This window comes from Anomaloglossus baeobatrachus, unplaced genomic scaffold (assembly GCF_048569485.1).
Source record: "Anomaloglossus baeobatrachus isolate aAnoBae1 unplaced genomic scaffold, aAnoBae1.hap1 Scaffold_2717, whole genome shotgun sequence".
NCBI lineage: Eukaryota > Metazoa > Chordata > Amphibia > Anura > Aromobatidae > Anomaloglossus > Anomaloglossus baeobatrachus.
Genome location: NW_027442222.1, coordinates 69,686 through 90,013, shown reverse-complemented (window position 1 = coordinate 90,013; position 20,328 = coordinate 69,686). Strand labels below are relative to the sequence as shown.

The following is a 20,328-nucleotide window of genomic DNA, read 5'->3' as shown; positions in this document are numbered from 1 at the left end:
CCTCCCACCCAAAGAACAACTTCTTCTGCGCAGCTTGTTTTCTAGGCAGCAGCGCTATTGTGATGTCATCGGGGGGCATTGTGACAAGCCGCCAGTGTTCCGTCTCTTCATGTTGTGCACAGTTCAAACGGAAAATACATCAACAGGCAGACTACAGAAAAGCTTACTATCAAAGGTTAGAGGGGGGCTTTCTCAGAGGGCTTTTTACAGTTTTTCTATTCCCAATTAGCCGTTTAAGTGTACTTATTGAAAGTAGTAATTCTTTCATAGGCCGCCCTTTCTTAGTATTTGACGTTCCTTATATTGCGGTATGAGGCTTCGCAGTAGGTTGCAAACATTCATCACCCATGACTGTCCCCAATTGAGCTCAGAAGCTCAATGTCTATCATGACCTCTCTTTTAGAATGTCCAAGAGCAAGCAAACTATTCCTCCAGGAGAGGGCGCCAACAGACTACTAAAGAGATCATCATTACTCAAAGAAAACCCCAAAAACCAATGCATGATAGGAATAAACAGGTAACTTTCTTTGGAGTGGAAGCGGAGAGATCGCACCAGATGCCAATTCTAGATGTTATCACACCTGTGGTCACTGCAGCAGCAGGTGAATCCACTTTGTCCAAAAGGGATCTATTCCATTCAATTGCAAATGATCTAGATAAGACAGAGAACTGCAGCACGGGGACATAGCCGAGTTGGTCAGGTTGAGTGGTGATGAGTTTGCTATTTGGATGAATAAAGAAAGTCAAAAGTGTGAAAGATAAAAAACAAAAGGAGGAAGTGTGAAAAGTGAATGGGCCAAATTGAGGTGCATATGAAGACGTATGCTTTCTTCCAATTCATTAAATCGGGCTAATATGAATCAGGTGAATTGAGTTCTGCTTTTGGAAACTGGGTTAAGAAGGGGTGCACCGTTCCTGGAGGTACTGCAATACCAGGTCAATGCGTGGAGTGGACAGAGCAAGCTCTTTTTCCATCTCCCTGTTCTAAAAATCCATTTAATATATGGTCCCCAGATAGGGGACGTATCAGATATTAAACTGATAAGAACAGATACTACACTTGATCTTAGCCAAAAGGCCGAGAAGCGATAACCAGAATTGGTTTGGGCCTCGAGTGGCACCCTGGCCTATGCCGGACACATCTTAGGGAGAGAGAGCGAGAGGGAGACAAACCCACGCCTACACAAGACATTTTGTCACCCAAGCCAACCCTTGAAAAGGCTGCTTTGCAGAGCCAAAACAAGAAGAATGGTGCGTTTTGCAGCCGCCGCCCACTGCAATGAATCTGAATAACTCCTCCTTTAGGGCGCAAGCAACTCCCCTCCCCCTTGCAGTCTTTCCAATTCACGATACAAAAAGACGGACAGGACAGGTTGCCTGACTTTCCGTCACTGCCACCCTTTGCCATCCTTACCCGTAGAAAGCCCTTTCATCATCCCCAAACCCTAATCTTTTCCCTTTCCTTCCCAGCCCCCAAACCCTGCCCTCTGTACCTTTCTCACCACCCGCTTCCCTTCTCCTGTCATCCCCCTACCACCCGGGAAAAAAAGAGATTGCCCCCTCCTTCCACTAGCCCACCCTCCCACCCAAAGAACAACTTCTTCTGCGCAGCTTGTTTTCTAGGCAGCAGCGCTATTGTGATGTCATCAGGGGGCATTGTGACAAGCCGCCAGTGTTCCGTCTCTTCATGTTGTGCACAGTTCAAACGGAAAATACATCAACAGGCAGACTACAGAAAAGCTTACTATCAAAGGTTAGAGGGGGGCTTTCTCAGAGGGCTTTTTACAGTTTTTCTATTCCCAATTAGCCGTTTAAGTGTACTTATTGAAAGTAGTAATTCTTTCATAGGCCGCCCTTTCTTAGTATTTGACGTTCCTTATATTGCGGTATGAGGCTTCGCAGTAGGTTGCAAACATTCATCACCCATGACTGTCCCCAATTGAGCTCAGAAGCTCAATGTCTATCATGACCTCTCTTTTAGAATGTCCAAGAGCAAGCAAACTATTCCTCCAGGAGAGGGCGCCAACAGACTACTAAAGAGATCATCATTACTCAAAGAAAACCCCAAAAACCAATGCATGATAGGAATAAACAGGTAACTTTCTTTGGAGTGGAAGCGGAGAGATCGCACCAGATGCCAATTCTAGATGTTATCACACCTGTGGTCACTGCAGCAGCAGGTGAATCCACTTTGTCCAAAAGGGATCTATTCCATTCAATTGCAAATGATCTAGATAAGACAGAGAACTGCAGCACGGGGACATAGCCGAGTTGGTCAGGTTGAGTGGTGATGAGTTTGCTATTTGGATGAATAAAGAAAGTCAAAAGTGTGAAAGATAAAAAACAAAAGGAGGAAGTGTGAAAAGTGAATGGGCCAAATTGAGGTGCATATGAAGACGTATGCTTTCTTCCAATTCATTAAATCGGGCTAATATGAATCAGGTGAATTGAGTTCTGCTTTTGGAAACTGGGTTAAGAAGGGGTGCACCGTTCCTGGAGGTACTGCAATACCAGGTCAATGCGTGGAGTGGACAGAGCAAGCTCTTTTTCCATCTCCCTGTTCTAAAAATCCATTTAATATATGGTCCCCAGATAGGGGACGTATCAGATATTAAACTGATAAGAACAGATACTACACTTGATCTTAGCCAAAAGGCCGAGAAGCGATAACCAGAATTGGTTTGGGCCTCGAGTGGCACCCTGGCCTATGCCGGACACATCTTAGGGAGAGAGAGCGAGAGGGAGACAAACCCACGCCTACACAAGACATTTTGTCACCCAAGCCAACCCTTGAAAAGGCTGCTTTGCAGAGCCAAAACAAGAAGAATGGTGCGTTTTGCAGCCGCCGCCCACTGCAATGAATCTGAATAACTCCTCCTTTAGGGCGCAAGCAACTCCCCTCCCCCTTGCAGTCTTTCCAATTCACGATACAAAAAGACGGACAGGACAGGTTGCCTGACTTTCCGTCACTGCCACCCTTTGCCATCCTTACCCGTAGAAAGCCCTTTCATCATCCCCAAACCCTAATCTTTTCCCTTTCCTTCCCAGCCCCCAAACCCTGCCCTCTGTACCTTTCTCACCACCCGCTTCCCTTCTCCTGTCATCCCCCTACCACCCGGGAAAAAAAGAGATTGCCCCCTCCTTCCACTAGCCCACCCTCCCACCCAAAGAACAACTTCTTCTGCGCAGCTTGTTTTCTAGGCAGCAGCGCTATTGTGATGTCATCGGGGGGCATTGTGACAAGCCGCCAGTGTTCCGTCTCTTCATGTTGTGCACAGTTCAAACGGAAAATACATCAACAGGCAGACTACAGAAAAGCTTACTATCAAAGGTTAGAGGGGGGCTTTCTCAGAGGGCTTTTTACAGTTTTTCTATTCCCAATTAGCCGTTTAAGTGTACTTATTGAAAGTAGTAATTCTTTCATAGGCCGCCCTTTCTTAGTATTTGACGTTCCTTATATTGCGGTATGAGGCTTCGCAGTAGGTTGCAAACATTCATCACCCATGACTGTCCCCAATTGAGCTCAGAAGCTCAATGTCTATCATGACCTCTCTTTTAGAATGTCCAAGAGCAAGCAAACTATTCCTCCAGGAGAGGGCGCCAACAGACTACTAAAGAGATCATCATTACTCAAAGAAAACCCCAAAAACCAATGCATGATAGGAATAAACAGGTAACTTTCTTTGGAGTGGAAGCGGAGAGATCGCACCAGATGCCAATTCTAGATGTTATCACACCTGTGGTCACTGCAGCAGCAGGTGAATCCACTTTGTCCAAAAGGGATCTATTCCATTCAATTGCAAATGATCTAGATAAGACAGAGAACTGCAGCACGGGGACATAGCCGAGTTGGTCAGGTTGAGTGGTGATGAGTTTGCTATTTGGATGAATAAAGAAAGTCAAAAGTGTGAAAGATAAAAAACAAAAGGAGGAAGTGTGAAAAGTGAATGGGCCAAATTGAGGTGCATATGAAGACGTATGCTTTCTTCCAATTCATTAAATCGGGCTAATATGAATCAGGTGAATTGAGTTCTGCTTTTGGAAACTGGGTTAAGAAGGGGTGCACCGTTCCTGGAGGTACTGCAATACCAGGTCAATGCGTGGAGTGGACAGAGCAAGCTCTTTTTCCATCTCCCTGTTCTAAAAATCCATTTAATATATGGTCCCCAGATAGGGGACGTATCAGATATTAAACTGATAAGAACAGATACTACACTTGATCTTAGCCAAAAGGCCGAGAAGCGATAACCAGAATTGGTTTGGGCCTCGAGTGGCACCCTGGCCTATGCCGGACACATCTTAGGGAGAGAGAGCGAGAGGGAGACAAACCCACGCCTACACAAGACATTTTGTCACCCAAGCCAACCCTTGAAAAGGCTGCTTTGCAGAGCCAAAACAAGAAGAATGGTGCGTTTTGCAGCCGCCGCCCACTGCAATGAATCTGAATAACTCCTCCTTTAGGGCGCAAGCAACTCCCCTCCCCCTTGCAGTCTTTCCAATTCACGATACAAAAAGACGGACAGGACAGGTTGCCTGACTTTCCGTCACTGCCACCCTTTGCCATCCTTACCCGTAGAAAGCCCTTTCATCATCCCCAAACCCTAATCTTTTCCCTTTCCTTCCCAGCCCCCAAACCCTGCCCTCTGTACCTTTCTCACCACCCGCTTCCCTTCTCCTGTCATCCCCCTACCACCCGGGAAAAAAAGAGATTGCCCCCTCCTTCCACTAGCCCACCCTCCCACCCAAAGAACAACTTCTTCTGCGCAGCTTGTTTTCTAGGCAGCAGCGCTATTGTGATGTCATCGGGGGGCATTGTGACAAGCCGCCAGTGTTCCGTCTCTTCATGTTGTGCACAGTTCAAACGGAAAATACATCAACAGGCAGACTACAGAAAAGCTTACTATCAAAGGTTAGAGGGGGGCTTTCTCAGAGGGCTTTTTACAGTTTTTCTATTCCCAATTAGCCGTTTAAGTGTACTTATTGAAAGTAGTAATTCTTTCATAGGCCGCCCTTTCTTAGTATTTGACGTTCCTTATATTGCGGTATGAGGCTTCGCAGTAGGTTGCAAACATTCATCACCCATGACTGTCCCCAATTGAGCTCAGAAGCTCAATGTCTATCATGACCTCTCTTTTAGAATGTCCAAGAGCAAGCAAACTATTCCTCCAGGAGAGGGCGCCAACAGACTACTAAAGAGATCATCATTACTCAAAGAAAACCCCAAAAACCAATGCATGATAGGAATAAACAGGTAACTTTCTTTGGAGTGGAAGCGGAGAGATCGCACCAGATGCCAATTCTAGATGTTATCACACCTGTGGTCACTGCAGCAGCAGGTGAATCCACTTTGTCCAAAAGGGATCTATTCCATTCAATTGCAAATGATCTAGATAAGACAGAGAACTGCAGCACGGGGACATAGCCGAGTTGGTCAGGTTGAGTGGTGATGAGTTTGCTATTTGGATGAATAAAGAAAGTCAAAAGTGTGAAAGATAAAAAACAAAAGGAGGAAGTGTGAAAAGTGAATGGGCCAAATTGAGGTGCATATGAAGACGTATGCTTTCTTCCAATTCATTAAATCGGGCTAATATGAATCAGGTGAATTGAGTTCTGCTTTTGGAAACTGGGTTAAGAAGGGGTGCACCGTTCCTGGAGGTACTGCAATACCAGGTCAATGCGTGGAGTGGACAGAGCAAGCTCTTTTTCCATCTCCCTGTTCTAAAAATCCATTTAATATATGGTCCCCAGATAGGGGACGTATCAGATATTAAACTGATAAGAACAGATACTACACTTGATCTTAGCCAAAAGGCCGAGAAGCGATAACCAGAATTGGTTTGGGCCTCGAGTGGCACCCTGGCCTATGCCGGACACATCTTAGGGAGAGAGAGCGAGAGGGAGACAAACCCACGCCTACACAAGACATTTTGTCACCCAAGCCAACCCTTGAAAAGGCTGCTTTGCAGAGCCAAAACAAGAAGAATGGTGCGTTTTGCAGCCGCCGCCCACTGCAATGAATCTGAATAACTCCTCCTTTAGGGCGCAAGCAACTCCCCTCCCCCTTGCAGTCTTTCCAATTCACGATACAAAAAGACGGACAGGACAGGTTGCCTGACTTTCCGTCACTGCCACCCTTTGCCATCCTTACCCGTAGAAAGCCCTTTCATCATCCCCAAACCCTAATCTTTTCCCTTTCCTTCCCAGCCCCCAAACCCTGCCCTCTGTACCTTTCTCACCACCCGCTTCCCTTCTCCTGTCATCCCCCTACCACCCGGGAAAAAAAGAGATTGCCCCCTCCTTCCACTAGCCCACCCTCCCACCCAAAGAACAACTTCTTCTGCGCAGCTTGTTTTCTAGGCAGCAGCGCTATTGTGATGTCATCGGGGGGCATTGTGACAAGCCGCCAGTGTTCCGTCTCTTCATGTTGTGCACAGTTCAAACGGAAAATACATCAACAGGCAGACTACAGAAAAGCTTACTATCAAAGGTTAGAGGGGGGCTTTCTCAGAGGGCTTTTTACAGTTTTTCTATTCCCAATTAGCCGTTTAAGTGTACTTATTGAAAGTAGTAATTCTTTCATAGGCCGCCCTTTCTTAGTATTTGACGTTCCTTATATTGCGGTATGAGGCTTCGCAGTAGGTTGCAAACATTCATCACCCATGACTGTCCCCAATTGAGCTCAGAAGCTCAATGTCTATCATGACCTCTCTTTTAGAATGTCCAAGAGCAAGCAAACTATTCCTCCAGGAGAGGGCGCCAACAGACTACTAAAGAGATCATCATTACTCAAAGAAAACCCCAAAAACCAATGCATGATAGGAATAAACAGGTAACTTTCTTTGGAGTGGAAGCGGAGAGATCGCACCAGATGCCAATTCTAGATGTTATCACACCTGTGGTCACTGCAGCAGCAGGTGAATCCACTTTGTCCAAAAGGGATCTATTCCATTCAATTGCAAATGATCTAGATAAGACAGAGAACTGCAGCACGGGGACATAGCCGAGTTGGTCAGGTTGAGTGGTGATGAGTTTGCTATTTGGATGAATAAAGAAAGTCAAAAGTGTGAAAGATAAAAAACAAAAGGAGGAAGTGTGAAAAGTGAATGGGCCAAATTGAGGTGCATATGAAGACGTATGCTTTCTTCCAATTCATTAAATCGGGCTAATATGAATCAGGTGAATTGAGTTCTGCTTTTGGAAACTGGGTTAAGAAGGGGTGCACCGTTCCTGGAGGTACTGCAATACCAGGTCAATGCGTGGAGTGGACAGAGCAAGCTCTTTTTCCATCTCCCTGTTCTAAAAATCCATTTAATATATGGTCCCCAGATAGGGGACGTATCAGATATTAAACTGATAAGAACAGATACTACACTTGATCTTAGCCAAAAGGCCGAGAAGCGATAACCAGAATTGGTTTGGGCCTCGAGTGGCACCCTGGCCTATGCCGGACACATCTTAGGGAGAGAGAGCGAGAGGGAGACAAACCCACGCCTACACAAGACATTTTGTCACCCAAGCCAACCCTTGAAAAGGCTGCTTTGCAGAGCCAAAACAAGAAGAATGGTGCGTTTTGCAGCCGCCGCCCACTGCAATGAATCTGAATAACTCCTCCTTTAGGGCGCAAGCAACTCCCCTCCCCCTTGCAGTCTTTCCAATTCACGATACAAAAAGACGGACAGGACAGGTTGCCTGACTTTCCGTCACTGCCACCCTTTGCCATCCTTACCCGTAGAAAGCCCTTTCATCATCCCCAAACCCTAATCTTTTCCCTTTCCTTCCCAGCCCCCAAACCCTGCCCTCTGTACCTTTCTCACCACCCGCTTCCCTTCTCCTGTCATCCCCCTACCACCCGGGAAAAAAAGAGATTGCCCCCTCCTTCCACTAGCCCACCCTCCCACCCAAAGAACAACTTCTTCTGCGCAGCTTGTTTTCTAGGCAGCAGCGCTATTGTGATGTCATCGGGGGGCATTGTGACAAGCCGCCAGTGTTCCGTCTCTTCATGTTGTGCACAGTTCAAACGGAAAATACATCAACAGGCAGACTACAGAAAAGCTTACTATCAAAGGTTAGAGGGGGGCTTTCTCAGAGGGCTTTTTACAGTTTTTCTATTCCCAATTAGCCGTTTAAGTGTACTTATTGAAAGTAGTAATTCTTTCATAGGCCGCCCTTTCTTAGTATTTGACGTTCCTTATATTGCGGTATGAGGCTTCGCAGTAGGTTGCAAACATTCATCACCCATGACTGTCCCCAATTGAGCTCAGAAGCTCAATGTCTATCATGACCTCTCTTTTAGAATGTCCAAGAGCAAGCAAACTATTCCTCCAGGAGAGGGCGCCAACAGACTACTAAAGAGATCATCATTACTCAAAGAAAACCCCAAAAACCAATGCATGATAGGAATAAACAGGTAACTTTCTTTGGAGTGGAAGCGGAGAGATCGCACCAGATGCCAATTCTAGATGTTATCACACCTGTGGTCACTGCAGCAGCAGGTGAATCCACTTTGTCCAAAAGGGATCTATTCCATTCAATTGCAAATGATCTAGATAAGACAGAGAACTGCAGCACGGGGACATAGCCGAGTTGGTCAGGTTGAGTGGTGATGAGTTTGCTATTTGGATGAATAAAGAAAGTCAAAAGTGTGAAAGATAAAAAACAAAAGGAGGAAGTGTGAAAAGTGAATGGGCCAAATTGAGGTGCATATGAAGACGTATGCTTTCTTCCAATTCATTAAATCGGGCTAATATGAATCAGGTGAATTGAGTTCTGCTTTTGGAAACTGGGTTAAGAAGGGGTGCACCGTTCCTGGAGGTACTGCAATACCAGGTCAATGCGTGGAGTGGACAGAGCAAGCTCTTTTTCCATCTCCCTGTTCTAAAAATCCATTTAATATATGGTCCCCAGATAGGGGACGTATCAGATATTAAACTGATAAGAACAGATACTACACTTGATCTTAGCCAAAAGGCCGAGAAGCGATAACCAGAATTGGTTTGGGCCTCGAGTGGCACCCTGGCCTATGCCGGACACATCTTAGGGAGAGAGAGCGAGAGGGAGACAAACCCACACCTACACAAGACATTTTGTCACCCAAGCCAACCCTTGAAAAGGCTGCTTTGCAGAGCCAAAACAAGAAGAATGGTGCGTTTTGCAGCCGCCGCCCACTGCAATGAATCTGAATAACTCCTCCTTTAGGGCGCAAGCAACTCCCCTCCCCCTTGCAGTCTTTCCAATTCACGATACAAAAAGACGGACAGGACAGGTTGCCTGACTTTCCGTCACTGCCACCCTTTGCCATCCTTACCCGTAGAAAGCCCTTTCATCATCCCCAAACCCTAATCTTTTCCCTTTCCTTCCCAGCCCCCAAACCCTGCCCTCTGTACCTTTCTCACCACCCGCTTCCCTTCTCCTGTCATCCCCCTACCACCCGGGAAAAAAAGAGATTGCCCCCTCCTTCCACTAGCCCACCCTCCCACCCAAAGAACAACTTCTTCTGCGCAGCTTGTTTTCTAGGCAGCAGCGCTATTGTGATGTCATCGGGGGGCATTGTGACAAGCCGCCAGTGTTCCGTCTCTTCATGTTGTGCACAGTTCAAACGGAAAATACATCAACAGGCAGACTACAGAAAAGCTTACTATCAAAGGTTAGAGGGGGGCTTTCTCAGAGGGCTTTTTACAGTTTTTCTATTCCCAATTAGCCGTTTAAGTGTACTTATTGAAAGTAGTAATTCTTTCATAGGCCGCCCTTTCTTAGTATTTGACGTTCCTTATATTGCGGTATGAGGCTTCGCAGTAGGTTGCAAACATTCATCACCCATGACTGTCCCCAATTGAGCTCAGAAGCTCAATGTCTATCATGACCTCTCTTTTAGAATGTCCAAGAGCAAGCAAACTATTCCTCCAGGAGAGGGCGCCAACAGACTACTAAAGAGATCATCATTACTCAAAGAAAACCCCAAAAACCAATGCATGATAGGAATAAACAGGTAACTTTCTTTGGAGTGGAAGCGGAGAGATCGCACCAGATGCCAATTCTAGATGTTATCACACCTGTGGTCACTGCAGCAGCAGGTGAATCCACTTTGTCCAAAAGGGATCTATTCCATTCAATTGCAAATGATCTAGATAAGACAGAGAACTGCAGCACGGGGACATAGCCGAGTTGGTCAGGTTGAGTGGTGATGAGTTTGCTATTTGGATGAATAAAGAAAGTCAAAAGTGTGAAAGATAAAAAACAAAAGGAGGAAGTGTGAAAAGTGAATGGGCCAAATTGAGGTGCATATGAAGACGTATGCTTTCTTCCAATTCATTAAATCGGGCTAATATGAATCAGGTGAATTGAGTTCTGCTTTTGGAAACTGGGTTAAGAAGGGGTGCACCGTTCCTGGAGGTACTGCAATACCAGGTCAATGCGTGGAGTGGACAGAGCAAGCTCTTTTTCCATCTCCCTGTTCTAAAAATCCATTTAATATATGGTCCCCAGATAGGGGACGTATCAGATATTAAACTGATAAGAACAGATACTACACTTGATCTTAGCCAAAAGGCCGAGAAGCGATAACCAGAATTGGTTTGGGCCTCGAGTGGCACCCTGGCCTATGCCGGACACATCTTAGGGAGAGAGAGCGAGAGGGAGACAAACCCACGCCTACACAAGACATTTTGTCACCCAAGCCAACCCTTGAAAAGGCTGCTTTGCAGAGCCAAAACAAGAAGAATGGTGCGTTTTGCAGCCGCCGCCCACTGCAATGAATCTGAATAACTCCTCCTTTAGGGCGCAAGCAACTCCCCTCCCCCTTGCAGTCTTTCCAATTCACGATACAAAAAGACGGACAGGACAGGTTGCCTGACTTTCCGTCACTGCCACCCTTTGCCATCCTTACCCGTAGAAAGCCCTTTCATCATCCCCAAACCCTAATCTTTTCCCTTTCCTTCCCAGCCCCCAAACCCTGCCCTCTGTACCTTTCTCACCACCCGCTTCCCTTCTCCTGTCATCCCCCTACCACCCGGGAAAAAAAGAGATTGCCCCCTCCTTCCACTAGCCCACCCTCCCACCCAAAGAACAACTTCTTCTGCGCAGCTTGTTTTCTAGGCAGCAGCGCTATTGTGATGTCATCGGGGGGCATTGTGACAAGCCGCCAGTGTTCCGTCTCTTCATGTTGTGCACAGTTCAAACGGAAAATACATCAACAGGCAGACTACAGAAAAGCTTACTATCAAAGGTTAGAGGGGGGCTTTCTCAGAGGGCTTTTTACAGTTTTTCTATTCCCAATTAGCCGTTTAAGTGTACTTATTGAAAGTAGTAATTCTTTCATAGGCCGCCCTTTCTTAGTATTTGACGTTCCTTATATTGCGGTATGAGGCTTCGCAGTAGGTTGCAAACATTCATCACCCATGACTGTCCCCAATTGAGCTCAGAAGCTCAATGTCTATCATGACCTCTCTTTTAGAATGTCCAAGAGCAAGCAAACTATTCCTCCAGGAGAGGGCGCCAACAGACTACTAAAGAGATCATCATTACTCAAAGAAAACCCCAAAAACCAATGCATGATAGGAATAAACAGGTAACTTTCTTTGGAGTGGAAGCGGAGAGATCGCACCAGATGCCAATTCTAGATGTTATCACACCTGTGGTCACTGCAGCAGCAGGTGAATCCACTTTGTCCAAAAGGGATCTATTCCATTCAATTGCAAATGATCTAGATAAGACAGAGAACTGCAGCACGGGGACATAGCCGAGTTGGTCAGGTTGAGTGGTGATGAGTTTGCTATTTGGATGAATAAAGAAAGTCAAAAGTGTGAAAGATAAAAAACAAAAGGAGGAAGTGTGAAAAGTGAATGGGCCAAATTGAGGTGCATATGAAGACGTATGCTTTCTTCCAATTCATTAAATCGGGCTAATATGAATCAGGTGAATTGAGTTCTGCTTTTGGAAACTGGGTTAAGAAGGGGTGCACCGTTCCTGGAGGTACTGCAATACCAGGTCAATGCGTGGAGTGGACAGAGCAAGCTCTTTTTCCATCTCCCTGTTCTAAAAATCCATTTAATATATGGTCCCCAGATAGGGGACGTATCAGATATTAAACTGATAAGAACAGATACTACACTTGATCTTAGCCAAAAGGCCGAGAAGCGATAACCAGAATTGGTTTGGGCCTCGAGTGGCACCCTGGCCTATGCCGGACACATCTTAGGGAGAGAGAGCGAGAGGGAGACAAACCCACGCCTACACAAGACATTTTGTCACCCAAGCCAACCCTTGAAAAGGCTGCTTTGCAGAGCCAAAACAAGAAGAATGGTGCGTTTTGCAGCCGCCGCCCACTGCAATGAATCTGAATAACTCCTCCTTTAGGGCGCAAGCAACTCCCCTCCCCCTTGCAGTCTTTCCAATTCACGATACAAAAAGACGGACAGGACAGGTTGCCTGACTTTCCGTCACTGCCACCCTTTGCCATCCTTACCCGTAGAAAGCCCTTTCATCATCCCCAAACCCTAATCTTTTCCCTTTCCTTCCCAGCCCCCAAACCCTGCCCTCTGTACCTTTCTCACCACCCGCTTCCCTTCTCCTGTCATCCCCCTACCACCCGGGAAAAAAAGAGATTGCCCCCTCCTTCCACTAGCCCACCCTCCCACCCAAAGAACAACTTCTTCTGCGCAGCTTGTTTTCTAGGCAGCAGCGCTATTGTGATGTCATCGGGGGGCATTGTGACAAGCCGCCAGTGTTCCGTCTCTTCATGTTGTGCACAGTTCAAACGGAAAATACATCAACAGGCAGACTACAGAAAAGCTTACTATCAAAGGTTAGAGGGGGGCTTTCTCAGAGGGCTTTTTACAGTTTTTCTATTCCCAATTAGCCGTTTAAGTGTACTTATTGAAAGTAGTAATTCTTTCATAGGCCGCCCTTTCTTAGTATTTGACGTTCCTTATATTGCGGTATGAGGCTTCGCAGTAGGTTGCAAACATTCATCACCCATGACTGTCCCCAATTGAGCTCAGAAGCTCAATGTCTATCATGACCTCTCTTTTAGAATGTCCAAGAGCAAGCAAACTATTCCTCCAGGAGAGGGCGCCAACAGACTACTAAAGAGATCATCATTACTCAAAGAAAACCCCAAAAACCAATGCATGATAGGAATAAACAGGTAACTTTCTTTGGAGTGGAAGCGGAGAGATCGCACCAGATGCCAATTCTAGATGTTATCACACCTGTGGTCACTGCAGCAGCAGGTGAATCCACTTTGTCCAAAAGGGATCTATTCCATTCAATTGCAAATGATCTAGATAAGACAGAGAACTGCAGCACGGGGACATAGCCGAGTTGGTCAGGTTGAGTGGTGATGAGTTTGCTATTTGGATGAATAAAGAAAGTCAAAAGTGTGAAAGATAAAAAACAAAAGGAGGAAGTGTGAAAAGTGAATGGGCCAAATTGAGGTGCATATGAAGACGTATGCTTTCTTCCAATTCATTAAATCGGGCTAATATGAATCAGGTGAATTGAGTTCTGCTTTTGGAAACTGGGTTAAGAAGGGGTGCACCGTTCCTGGAGGTACTGCAATACCAGGTCAATGCGTGGAGTGGACAGAGCAAGCTCTTTTTCCATCTCCCTGTTCTAAAAATCCATTTAATATATGGTCCCCAGATAGGGGACGTATCAGATATTAAACTGATAAGAACAGATACTACACTTGATCTTAGCCAAAAGGCCGAGAAGCGATAACCAGAATTGGTTTGGGCCTCGAGTGGCACCCTGGCCTATGCCGGACACATCTTAGGGAGAGAGAGCGAGAGGGAGACAAACCCACGCCTACACAAGACATTTTGTCACCCAAGCCAACCCTTGAAAAGGCTGCTTTGCAGAGCCAAAACAAGAAGAATGGTGCGTTTTGCAGCCGCCGCCCACTGCAATGAATCTGAATAACTCCTCCTTTAGGGCGCAAGCAACTCCCCTCCCCCTTGCAGTCTTTCCAATTCACGATACAAAAAGACGGACAGGACAGGTTGCCTGACTTTCCGTCACTGCCACCCTTTGCCATCCTTACCCGTAGAAAGCCCTTTCATCATCCCCAAACCCTAATCTTTTCCCTTTCCTTCCCAGCCCCCAAACCCTGCCCTCTGTACCTTTCTCACCACCCGCTTCCCTTCTCCTGTCATCCCCCTACCACCCGGGAAAAAAAGAGATTGCCCCCTCCTTCCACTAGCCCACCCTCCCACCCAAAGAACAACTTCTTCTGCGCAGCTTGTTTTCTAGGCAGCAGCGCTATTGTGATGTCATCGGGGGGCATTGTGACAAGCCGCCAGTGTTCCGTCTCTTCATGTTGTGCACAGTTCAAACGGAAAATACATCAACAGGCAGACTACAGAAAAGCTTACTATCAAAGGTTAGAGGGGGGCTTTCTCAGAGGGCTTTTTACAGTTTTTCTATTCCCAATTAGCCGTTTAAGTGTACTTATTGAAAGTAGTAATTCTTTCATAGGCCGCCCTTTCTTAGTATTTGACGTTCCTTATATTGCGGTATGAGGCTTCGCAGTAGGTTGCAAACATTCATCACCCATGACTGTCCCCAATTGAGCTCAGAAGCTCAATGTCTATCATGACCTCTCTTTTAGAATGTCCAAGAGCAAGCAAACTATTCCTCCAGGAGAGGGCGCCAACAGACTACTAAAGAGATCATCATTACTCAAAGAAAACCCCAAAAACCAATGCATGATAGGAATAAACAGGTAACTTTCTTTGGAGTGGAAGCGGAGAGATCGCACCAGATGCCAATTCTAGATGTTATCACACCTGTGGTCACTGCAGCAGCAGGTGAATCCACTTTGTCCAAAAGGGATCTATTCCATTCAATTGCAAATGATCTAGATAAGACAGAGAACTGCAGCACGGGGACATAGCCGAGTTGGTCAGGTTGAGTGGTGATGAGTTTGCTATTTGGATGAATAAAGAAAGTCAAAAGTGTGAAAGATAAAAAACAAAAGGAGGAAGTGTGAAAAGTGAATGGGCCAAATTGAGGTGCATATGAAGACGTATGCTTTCTTCCAATTCATTAAATCGGGCTAATATGAATCAGGTGAATTGAGTTCTGCTTTTGGAAACTGGGTTAAGAAGGGGTGCACCGTTCCTGGAGGTACTGCAATACCAGGTCAATGCGTGGAGTGGACAGAGCAAGCTCTTTTTCCATCTCCCTGTTCTAAAAATCCATTTAATATATGGTCCCCAGATAGGGGACGTATCAGATATTAAACTGATAAGAACAGATACTACACTTGATCTTAGCCAAAAGGCCGAGAAGCGATAACCAGAATTGGTTTGGGCCTCGAGTGGCACCCTGGCCTATGCCGGACACATCTTAGGGAGAGAGAGCGAGAGGGAGACAAACCCACGCCTACACAAGACATTTTGTCACCCAAGCCAACCCTTGAAAAGGCTGCTTTGCAGAGCCAAAACAAGAAGAATGGTGCGTTTTGCAGCCGCCGCCCACTGCAATGAATCTGAATAACTCCTCCTTTAGGGCGCAAGCAACTCCCCTCCCCCTTGCAGTCTTTCCAATTCACGATACAAAAAGACGGACAGGACAGGTTGCCTGACTTTCCGTCACTGCCACCCTTTGCCATCCTTACCCGTAGAAAGCCCTTTCATCATCCCCAAACCCTAATCTTTTCCCTTTCCTTCCCAGCCCCCAAACCCTGCCCTCTGTACCTTTCTCACCACCCGCTTCCCTTCTCCTGTCATCCCCCTACCACCCGGGAAAAAAAGAGATTGCCCCCTCCTTCCACTAGCCCACCCTCCCACCCAAAGAACAACTTCTTCTGCGCAGCTTGTTTTCTAGGCAGCAGCGCTATTGTGATGTCATCGGGGGGCATTGTGACAAGCCGCCAGTGTTCCGTCTCTTCATGTTGTGCACAGTTCAAACGGAAAATACATCAACAGGCAGACTACAGAAAAGCTTACTATCAAAGGTTAGAGGGGGGCTTTCTCAGAGGGCTTTTTACAGTTTTTCTATTCCCAATTAGCCGTTTAAGTGTACTTATTGAAAGTAGTAATTCTTTCATAGGCCGCCCTTTCTTAGTATTTGACGTTCCTTATATTGCGGTATGAGGCTTCGCAGTAGGTTGCAAACATTCATCACCCATGACTGTCCCCAATTGAGCTCAGAAGCTCAATGTCTATCATGACCTCTCTTTTAGAATGTCCAAGAGCAAGCAAACTATTCCTCCAGGAGAGGGCGCCAACAGACTACTAAAGAGATCATCATTACTCAAAGAAAACCCCAAAAACCAATGCATGATAGGAATAAACAGGTAACTTTCTTTGGAGTGGAAGCGGAGAGATCGCACCAGATGCCAATTCTAGATGTTATCACACCTGTGGTCACTGCAGCAGCAGGTGAATCCACTTTGTCCAAAAGGGATCTATTCCATTCAATTGCAAATGATCTAGATAAGACAGAGAACTGCAGCACGGGGACATAGCCGAGTTGGTCAGGTTGAGTGGTGATGAGTTTGCTATTTGGATGAATAAAGAAAGTCAAAAGTGTGAAAGATAAAAAACAAAAGGAGGAAGTGTGAAAAGTGAATGGGCCAAATTGAGGTGCATATGAAGACGTATGCTTTCTTCCAATTCATTAAATCGGGCTAATATGAATCAGGTGAATTGAGTTCTGCTTTTGGAAACTGGGTTAAGAAGGGGTGCACCGTTCCTGGAGGTACTGCAATACCAGGTCAATGCGTGGAGTGGACAGAGCAAGCTCTTTTTCCATCTCCCTGTTCTAAAAATCCATTTAATATATGGTCCCCAGATAGGGGACGTATCAGATATTAAACTGATAAGAACAGATACTACACTTGATCTTAGCCAAAAGGCCGAGAAGCGATAACCAGAATTGGTTTGGGCCTCGAGTGGCACCCTGGCCTATGCCGGACACATCTTAGGGAGAGAGAGCGAGAGGGAGACAAACCCACGCCTACACAAGACATTTTGTCACCCAAGCCAACCCTTGAAAAGGCTGCTTTGCAGAGCCAAAACAAGAAGAATGGTGCGTTTTGCAGCCGCCGCCCACTGCAATGAATCTGAATAACTCCTCCTTTAGGGCGCAAGCAACTCCCCTCCCCCTTGCAGTCTTTCCAATTCACGATACAAAAAGACGGACAGGACAGGTTGCCTGACTTTCCGTCACTGCCACCCTTTGCCATCCTTACCCGTAGAAAGCCCTTTCATCATCCCCAAACCCTAATCTTTTCCCTTTCCTTCCCAGCCCCCAAACCCTGCCCTCTGTACCTTTCTCACCACCCGCTTCCCTTCTCCTGTCATCCCCCTACCACCCGGGAAAAAAAGAGATTGCCCCCTCCTTCCACTAGCCCACCCTCCCACCCAAAGAACAACTTCTTCTGCGCAGCTTGTTTTCTAGGCAGCAGCGCTATTGTGATGTCATCGGGGGGCATTGTGACAAGCCGCCAGTGTTCCGTCTCTTCATGTTGTGCACAGTTCAAACGGAAAATACATCAACAGGCAGACTACAGAAAAGCTTACTATCAAAGGTTAGAGGGGGGCTTTCTCAGAGGGCTTTTTACAGTTTTTCTATTCCCAATTAGCCGTTTAAGTGTACTTATTGAAAGTAGTAATTCTTTCATAGGCCGCCCTTTCTTAGTATTTGACGTTCCTTATATTGCGGTATGAGGCTTCGCAGTAGGTTGCAAACATTCATCACCCATGACTGTCCCCAATTGAGCTCAGAAGCTCAATGTCTATCATGACCTCTCTTTTAGAATGTCCAAGAGCAAGCAAACTATTCCTCCAGGAGAGGGCGCCAACAGACTACTAAAGAGATCATCATTACTCAAAGAAAACCCCAAAAACCAATGCATGATAGGAATAAACAGGTAACTTTCTTTGGAGTGGAAGCGGAGAGATCGCACCAGATGCCAATTCTAGATGTTATCACACCTGTGGTCACTGCAGCAGCAGGTGAATCCACTTTGTCCAAAAGGGATCTATTCCATTCAATTGCAAATGATCTAGATAAGACAGAGAACTGCAGCACGGGGACATAGCCGAGTTGGTCAGGTTGAGTGGTGATGAGTTTGCTATTTGGATGAATAAAGAAAGTCAAAAGTGTGAAAGATAAAAAACAAAAGGAGGAAGTGTGAAAAGTGAATGGGCCAAATTGAGGTGCATATGAAGACGTATGCTTTCTTCCAATTCATTAAATCGGGCTAATATGAATCAGGTGAATTGAGTTCTGCTTTTGGAAACTGGGTTAAGAAGGGGTGCACCGTTCCTGGAGGTACTGCAATACCAGGTCAATGCGTGGAGTGGACAGAGCAAGCTCTTTTTCCATCTCCCTGTTCTAAAAATCCATTTAATATATGGTCCCCAGATAGGGGACGTATCAGATATTAAACTGATAAGAACAGATACTACACTTGATCTTAGCCAAAAGGCCGAGAAGCGATAACCAGAATTGGTTTGGGCCTCGAGTGGCACCCTGGCCTATGCCGGACACATCTTAGGGAGAGAGAGCGAGAGGGAGACAAACCCACGCCTACACAAGACATTTTGTCACCCAAGCCAACCCTTGAAAAGGCTGCTTTGCAGAGCCAAAACAAGAAGAATGGTGCGTTTTGCAGCCGCCGCCCACTGCAATGAATCTGAATAACTCCTCCTTTAGGGCGCAAGCAACTCCCCTCCCCCTTGCAGTCTTTCCAATTCACGATACAAAAAGACGGACAGGACAGGTTGCCTGACTTTCCGTCACTGCCACCCTTTGCCATCCTTACCCGTAGAAAGCCCTTTCATCATCCCCAAACCCTAATCTTTTCCCTTTCCTTCCCAGCCCCCAAACCCTGCCCTCTGTACCTTTCTCACCACCCGCTTCCCTTCTCCTGTCATCCCCCTACCACCCGGGAAAAAAAGAGATTGCCCCCTCCTTCCACTAGCCCACCCTCCCACCCAAAGAACAACTTCTTCTGCGCAGCTTGTTTTCTAGGCAGCAGCGCTATTGTGATGTCATCGGGGGGCATTGTGACAAGCCGCCAGTGTTCCGTCTCTTCATGTTGTGCACAGTTCAAACGGAAAATACATCAACAGGCAGACTACAGAAAAGCTTACTATCAAAGGTTAGAGGGGGGCTTTCTCAGAGGGCTTTTTACAGTTTTTCTATTCCCAATTAGCCGTTTAAGTGTACTTATTGAAAGTAGTAATTCTTTCATAGGCCGCCCTTTCTTAGTATTTGACGTTCCTTATATTGCGGTATGAGGCTTCGCAGTAGGTTGCAAACATTCATCACCCATGACTGTCCCCAATTGAGCTCAGAAGCTCAATGTCTATCATGACCTCTCTTTTAGAATGTCCAAGAGCAAGCAAACTATTCCTCCAGGAGAGGGCGCCAACAGACTACTAAAGAGATCATCATTACTCAAAGAAAACCCCAAAAACCAATGCATGATAGGAATAAACAGGTAACTTTCTTTGGAGTGGAAGCGGAGAGATCGCACCAGATGCCAATTCTAGATGTTATCACACCTGTGGTCACTGCAGCAGCAGGTGAATCCACTTTGTCCAAAAGGGATCTATTCCATTCAATTGCAAATGATCTAGATAAGACAGAGAACTGCAGCACGGGGACATAGCCGAGTTGGTCAGGTTGAGTGGTGATGAGTTTGCTATTTGGATGAATAAAGAAAGTCAAAAGTGTGAAAGATAAAAAACAAAAGGAGGAAGTGTGAAAAGTGAATGGGCCAAATTGAGGTGCATATGAAGACGTATGCTTTCTTCCAATTCATTAAATCGGGCTAATATGAATCAGGTGAATTGAGTTCTGCTTTTGGAAACTGGGTTAAGAAGGGGTGCACCGTTCCTGGAGGTACTGCAATACCAGGTCAATGCGTGGAGTGGACAGAGCAAGCTCTTTTTCCATCTCCCTGTTCTAAAAATCCATTTAATATATGGTCCCCAGATAGGGGACGTATCAGATATTAAACTGATAAGAACAGATACTACACTTGATCTTAGCCAAAAGGCCGAGAAGCGATAACCAGAATTGGTTTGGGCCTCGAGTGGCACCCTGGCCTATGCCGGACACATCTTAGGGAGAGAGAGCGAGAGGGAGACAAACCCACGCCTACACAAGACATTTTGTCACCCAAGCCAACCCTTGAAAAGGCTGCTTTGCAGAGCCAAAACAAGAAGAATGGTGCGTTTTGCAGCCGCCGCCACACTGCAATGAATCTGAATAACTCCTCCTTTAGGGCGCAAGCAACTCCCCTCCCCCTTGCAGTCTTTCCAATTCACGATACAAAAAGACGGACAGGACAGGTTGCCTGACTTTCCGTCA

The 20,328-nt window shown here is 46.2% G+C and overlaps 13 non-coding genes across 13 annotated transcripts; all 13 read right to left on the bottom strand.

Moving 5' to 3' along the window:
- Nucleotides 1–899: 899 nt before the first annotated feature.
- Nucleotides 900–1,090, bottom strand: LOC142265006 (U2 spliceosomal RNA). Its single transcript, XR_012731402.1, has one exon. It is a non-coding gene; the product is annotated as a U2 spliceosomal RNA (small nuclear RNA).
- Nucleotides 1,091–2,477: 1,387 nt separating this feature from the next.
- LOC142265005 (U2 spliceosomal RNA) lies at nt 2,478–2,668 on the bottom strand. Its single transcript, XR_012731401.1, has one exon. It is a non-coding gene; the product is annotated as a U2 spliceosomal RNA (small nuclear RNA).
- A 1,387-nt stretch (nt 2,669–4,055) lies between these two features.
- LOC142265004 (U2 spliceosomal RNA) lies at nt 4,056–4,246 on the bottom strand. Its single transcript, XR_012731400.1, has one exon. It is a non-coding gene; the product is annotated as a U2 spliceosomal RNA (small nuclear RNA).
- Nucleotides 4,247–5,633: 1,387 nt separating this feature from the next.
- On the bottom strand, nt 5,634–5,824 carry LOC142265115 (U2 spliceosomal RNA). Its single transcript, XR_012731488.1, has one exon. It is a non-coding gene; the product is annotated as a U2 spliceosomal RNA (small nuclear RNA).
- A 1,387-nt stretch (nt 5,825–7,211) lies between these two features.
- Nucleotides 7,212–7,402, bottom strand: LOC142265114 (U2 spliceosomal RNA). Its single transcript, XR_012731487.1, has one exon. It is a non-coding gene; the product is annotated as a U2 spliceosomal RNA (small nuclear RNA).
- Nucleotides 7,403–8,789: 1,387 nt separating this feature from the next.
- On the bottom strand, nt 8,790–8,980 carry LOC142265113 (U2 spliceosomal RNA). The gene has a single exon (XR_012731486.1). It is a non-coding gene; the product is annotated as a U2 spliceosomal RNA (small nuclear RNA).
- A 1,387-nt stretch (nt 8,981–10,367) lies between these two features.
- Nucleotides 10,368–10,558, bottom strand: LOC142265112 (U2 spliceosomal RNA). Its single transcript, XR_012731485.1, has one exon. It is a non-coding gene; the product is annotated as a U2 spliceosomal RNA (small nuclear RNA).
- A 1,387-nt stretch (nt 10,559–11,945) lies between these two features.
- LOC142265111 (U2 spliceosomal RNA) lies at nt 11,946–12,136 on the bottom strand. Its single transcript, XR_012731484.1, has one exon. It is a non-coding gene; the product is annotated as a U2 spliceosomal RNA (small nuclear RNA).
- Nucleotides 12,137–13,523: 1,387 nt separating this feature from the next.
- Nucleotides 13,524–13,714, bottom strand: LOC142265108 (U2 spliceosomal RNA). Its single transcript, XR_012731482.1, has one exon. It is a non-coding gene; the product is annotated as a U2 spliceosomal RNA (small nuclear RNA).
- Nucleotides 13,715–15,101: 1,387 nt separating this feature from the next.
- On the bottom strand, nt 15,102–15,292 carry LOC142265107 (U2 spliceosomal RNA). Its single transcript, XR_012731481.1, has one exon. It is a non-coding gene; the product is annotated as a U2 spliceosomal RNA (small nuclear RNA).
- A 1,387-nt stretch (nt 15,293–16,679) lies between these two features.
- Nucleotides 16,680–16,870, bottom strand: LOC142265106 (U2 spliceosomal RNA). The gene has a single exon (XR_012731480.1). It is a non-coding gene; the product is annotated as a U2 spliceosomal RNA (small nuclear RNA).
- Nucleotides 16,871–18,257: 1,387 nt separating this feature from the next.
- LOC142265105 (U2 spliceosomal RNA) lies at nt 18,258–18,448 on the bottom strand. The gene has a single exon (XR_012731479.1). It is a non-coding gene; the product is annotated as a U2 spliceosomal RNA (small nuclear RNA).
- Nucleotides 18,449–19,835: 1,387 nt separating this feature from the next.
- On the bottom strand, nt 19,836–20,026 carry LOC142265104 (U2 spliceosomal RNA). Its single transcript, XR_012731478.1, has one exon. It is a non-coding gene; the product is annotated as a U2 spliceosomal RNA (small nuclear RNA).
- Nucleotides 20,027–20,328: the final 302 nt, after the last annotated feature.